A 6,000-nucleotide genomic window follows, 5' to 3' on the forward strand; every position below is an offset into this window, starting at 1 on the left:
TGACATTTCACTTTAAAAGTAAAACAAGTAAAAACATTTGTTTTTTTAAAGTGGCTATATTGGGTGCCAGGATAGCTCAGTTGGTAGAGCGGGCGCACATACAGTGGGGCAAAAAAGTATTTAGTCAGCCACCAATTGTGCAAGTTCTCCCACTTAAAAAGATGAGAGAGGCCTGTAATTTTCATCATAGGTACACTTCAACTACGAGAGACAAAATGAGAAAAAAAAATCCAGAAAATCACATTGTAGGATTTTTAATGAATTTATTTGCAAATTCCTCGGGAAAATAAGTATTTGGTCACCTACAAACAAGCAAGATTTCTGGCTCTCACAGACCTGTAACTTCTTCTTTAAGAGGCTCCTCTGTCCTCCACTCGTTACCTGTATTAATGGCACCTGTTTGAACTTGTTATCAGTATAAAAGACACCTGTCCACAACCTCAAACAGTCACACTCCAAACTACACTATGGCCAAGACCAAAGAGCTGTCAAAGGACACCAGAAACAAAATTGTAGACCTGCACCAGGCTGGGAAGACTGAATCTGCAATAGGTAAGCAGCTTTGGTGTGAAGAAATCAACTGTGGGAACAATTATAAGAAAATGGAAGACATACAAGACCACTAATAATTTCCCTCGATCCGGGGCTCCACGCAAGATCTCACCCCGTGGGGTCAAAATGATCACAAGAACAGTGAGCAAAAATCCCAGAACCACACGGGGGGACCTAGTGAATGATCTGCAGAGAGCTGGGACCAAAGTAACAAAGGCTACCATCAGTAACACACTACGCCGCCAGGGACTCAAATCCTGCAGTGCCAGACGTGTCCCCCTGCTTAAGCCAGTACATGTCCAGGCCCGTCTGGAGTTTGCTAGAGAGCATTTGGATGATCCAGAAGAGGATTGGGAAAATGTCATATGGTCAGATGAAACCAAAATAGAACTTTTTGCTAAAAACTCAACTCGTCGTGTTTGGAGGGGAAAGAATGGTGAGTTGCATCCAAAGAACACCATACCTACTGTGAAGCATGGGGGTGGAAACATCATGCTTTGGGGATGTTTTTCTGCAAAGGGACCAGGACGACTGATCCGTGTAAAGGAAAGAATGAATGGGGCCATGTATCGTGAGATTTTGAGTGAAAACCTCCTTCCATCAGCAAGGGCATTGAAGATGAAACGTGGCTTGGTCTTTCAGCATGACAATGATCCCAAACACACTGCCCGGGCAACGGAGGAGTGGCTTTGTAAGAAGCATTTCAAGGTCCTGGAGTGGCCTAGCCAGTCTCCAGATCTCAACCCCATAGAAAATATTTGGAGGGAGTTGAAAGTCTGTGTTGCCCAGCGACATCCCCAAAACATCACTGCTCTAGAGGAGATCTGCATGGAGGAATGGGCCAAAATACCAACAACGGTGTGTGAAAACCTTGTGAAGACTTCCAGAAAACGTTTGACCTCTGTCATTGCCAACAAAGGGTATATAACAAAGTATTGAGATGAACTTTTGTTATTGACCAAATACTTATTTTCCACCATAATTTGCAAATAAATTCATTAAAAATCCTACAATGTGATCTTTCTTCTTTTTTTTCTTCTCATTTTGTCTCTCATAGTTGAAGTGTACCTATGGTGAAAATTACAGGCCTCTCTCATCTTTTTAAGTGGGAGAACTTGCACAATTGGTGGCTGACTAAGTACTTTTTTGCCCCACTGCATATAGAGGTTTACTCGTCGACGTAGCGGGCCCGGGTAGACTCCGACCTGTGGCCCTTTGCTGCATGTCATTCCCCCCTCTCTCCCCCCCCTTTCATGGCTTCTGCTGTCCTATTAAAATAAAGGCTGAAAATGCCCCAAAAAAATAATCTACAAAAAAAAAAAAAATGGCTATATGGAACTTTCAGTTTGTGTTGATTCTAGCAGTCGCTTGGACAAAAGTGGTAGTGTTTTTACCACACCTGCTGTTGTAAAGGTCTTTTCTTTACGGTTCTGTATTGCCCACTGTGGTGCTGTGTAATATTTTCCACTGTATTACCGAGTAAGCATTATGGGGAGGTCATACAGTTGCGATGAATGTTTTGCTTGGACAGAAAATCATTAATTTACAATAAGAGAATGTTAGAGATGCATCATTGCATTTCAAGTGTTGCATGCAGTAACTTAGCCTACTTTGGATGTCTCGTGAGATAAACCGGGTGTGCCCAGGGCCAAAGCATTAAGAGTTTGTTGTAGCAACCAACGTAATAACTTCAATTCATATAGTGCATGTCATGAAACCCACAGACGCTTTACACAAGTACAGGGGGACAAGGGAAAAGACAATAGTAAGCCAAAACAAACACGGAGTAAAATGAATAAAACGTCTGAGCTAAATGGAAGGGGGATGTCATTTAATGTTGGCTACTGATGTACAACCACATTGCGCATTGTAAGTTATTTTATGAATGAACATACCTGAGGGCCAATATGGAGATGGTTTTGAATAATTTACTTACTTCATCACCTTCCTTTTACCAAAGGCTGGATACTAACACAGGCTTTCCAGTGTTAAAAATTAATCTGTGAACCATCAGAATGTGTGCTCTGTAGTGCCGTCTACCTGCCGCAAACCATTCTGTGACTGCACGGGGAAAAAAAATAAAAAATAAAAAAATATCTACCCGGGCAGAGGCCTTACTACAAACTATAAAAATGGTGGTATTTTTCACTGTCTTTTCTAGTTTGCTGTTACAAATCATTTAAGACTGAAAAATGACAGCGCTTCATAAATATTAAAAAGTTACATATAGTCACTTTAAATGTCTTGTGACAAAGTGATGATGCAATCACCACTTGTCCCTTGGTGCTTAGATACATTTGTCCATAATTTTACACATTGCTTTAGTTATTGTATATGGTATTTCATTTAGATGTATTAAGTTGCAGGTTTGAACAGTTAATTGTTTCTTCATACTAGCATTTTCTTTGTTCCTTTTGTTTGGTCCACCATGCAGAAATGTTTTGGGAGGAGCCGCCCAGCAGCATGGTGTATTTATGGTATTGATGATGTCATCATTGACATCATGGGATAGAACCAAGTCATGGTGGTTTTGTTTTTTGTAATTAGTTTTCATGTTTAATAAATTTAAGGGGTCATTGATATGAGTTACAAATTTTCAGTCTAACTAAAGACTGAAAATGCTTGTTCTTTCCAAACAAGAATTCTTGGACACTGGTCTCAAATTTAAAATCTGCAAAATCACAGGTGAATAGAAATGCACTTACTGAGGGAAGGATGGGGGTTGTGTGTTATGCTCAATGGCATTTAGACAGGGCACATACAGCTGCTGATGGACACACTTCAGTCCATTTCAGGGAATCCACCATGTGATCTTTTGGTGGCAGAACACTTTGTGTAACCCCTGTAAGTAACGCATCCGCTCTATTGAATTAATCTCCAAGTATGAAAATCTCGCTCAACTCTCCATTACGGTGTGTACATCACTTTGGTACCCTATGTCACGAGAGTGGCAAGGCTTGGACCCAAAGGACTGCCAATAAACGACAAGAGACAATGAACCAACAGCAGACACAGAAAGCACAGAGACTAAATACACAAGTAAACGAGGGTTAACAAGGGACAGGTGATACAAGGGCTGGGGAACAGGTGAAAGACATCAGGGCGGAGCAGACAATCACAAAGGCGGGAAAACCAAAAGACAGGAAGTAAAATAAGACAACACATAAGAGAACAGAGAGACTACAAAATAAAAACAGGAAATGGAAAACCAACTTAAACACAGAAACTTGACATAGGGACGAGACGTGACACCCTAGTGGTAACAAATGATGTCACTCCAGACATTACAACCGCTTCTCTGCAGGTGACCGCTAATTGAGCCTTTCTTTCCTCAGCAGTTCTTAAGGTTCTCCCCAGAATAGAAGAAAATAATTACCTCCATTTATCAAAACGGCTGAAAGTCCTCCTCCTCTTTGTGTTCTCTGTTGTCTAGCAGATGACGCACAGACATTTAGGTAGTTACATATGGAGCCCGCATCACACAAGTTTATTTACCTGTACGGTGAGATATAACCTGGCAGAGTTCAAAGTGTGTATGGTTATTCATGCTGTGAGATGAGACTGGCCTTTGCCTTGGCCTTTGTCGACATGCAAATAAAACAGAGTGCAACTACTGGATATTACACACATGCGCACACACGTAAACACAAAAATAGCAGGGTTTAATGAAAAAAAAGAGAGATTTCTATGAATCCACTTTAAGGATGTATCTTTAGACACACGCAAAAACTCATTCAGTACACACATACAACCACATTCCATGGTCGGCCTTTTCATTATGTCAATCACTTCCTGCTTGAGTGGTACCATCTGCCCTCTCATAAAGCCACACACCATGTGGATCACTGTGCAAAGCCCCTGCTTAGCCCTGGCACGTCGCACATTGCCCAGAGTTAAGACTCCCTGGTTAAAATGACATCAGTTTTTTTGCATGTTGCGTGTGTGTGTGTGTGTGTGTGTGTGTGTGTGTGTGTGTGTGTGTGTGTGTGGCTATAGGAGTTGTTTTGTTTGCATGACTACTGGTATATCTTAATGCCTGCGTGAATATGTATGCCAATGACTTCTCAACACACGTAATCAAGAACGACCATAATTCATATCTCATAGATTTCATTTCAGTCTTTTTCACGTGAAGTTCTCTCGTTCTATCAGCCTACTGAACCGACAGCCAGCGCATCACCAGAAGATTATACAGTGGCACATGCAGTGTGCCGAGGATCTGACTTGTCTTTGTAATACATTTAGAGGAATCACCAGCATTATCACAGCAGGAATGCAGGCATATCTGTAAATGTGTAGTATTTTACAGATGCATACACATCATTACATTCTATAGGTGCAGGTATGTCTTGATTTGCCTTGTCTTACAAAGCTTTCCCATCTCACCCTTTTCCAACATTGTAAGGCATCTAATTAGTCGTGTTTAGGACAAAAGCTTTGTCTTTTGTTTCTATGGCAACTTTTAATTAAATATGTTTCCATTATGTTTCTGCTTCTTGGTGCATCCATTGATACTATTTGATACTATTTAACAGCATTCTGAAAACCATTCTGCTTATTTAATGTGCCATTAATTAAAATAACTGTTTACAGCCAATATTTGCACAGTTTGATTGTATAGATGTGTAGTGTATATTGTGGAATACATTGACCAGTATGATGAATAATTAAAAACATCCAAAAATATATATTGTACTTGGTTATTTTGTTGGTTTGCAATTATCCATTTCTCTATGTATGTATTTGGATTCACTGTGGTCAGATGTAGAAGTGACTAGTAGTTTGTACTTTTTGTCTTGAAATAGAAGAATGCTGTTTCCTGACTAGTTTAGGCATTAGTTTTGGCTGACTCTGGGGAAAATATACAATATCTTGTGGTGCAAAATATACAATATCTTGTGGTGCACCCCAAGAATCATTCATTGGCCACCTATGTTTAGCCATGCTAGTGATTGTTCCACCACTTTGGTCCATACTGAAATATCTCAACAACTATTGAAAGGATTGCTATACAAATTGGGAACACACATTTATGTCTCCTTTGAGATGAATTTCAAATACTTTGGAGACCGCTTACCTTTTTATTTAGTGCCATCATTAGGTCAAGGTTTGGTGCATGATGCAACATGAAGAACGTGTTGATGGAGGCATGTGGTTGTTTTTCTTAAGAGGCCACTGTGTTATATAGTTTTATTGTGACTTTTGTTTATCACGTTGTATATGTTGTATTTTAATGTTGCGATTCATGTATGTTCTTATATGTGACTCTCTATTATTTGTGTGCTTCTTCTACTCCCTTTCCCCTCATTATTATAATGGTTTATTTGTTTTTTTAAAGAATTTTCACTATTTTTTCATTATTGTAACATTTAACATCTATGTCCCTTTCTATGTCAGTTTTTAATACTACCAAACAACTAAAAGAGAACTTTAGACGACAACCTTTTG

The sequence above is a fragment of the Sander vitreus genome, chromosome 5 (assembly GCF_031162955.1).
Source record: "Sander vitreus isolate 19-12246 chromosome 5, sanVit1, whole genome shotgun sequence".
Lineage (NCBI taxonomy): Eukaryota > Metazoa > Chordata > Actinopteri > Perciformes > Percidae > Sander > Sander vitreus.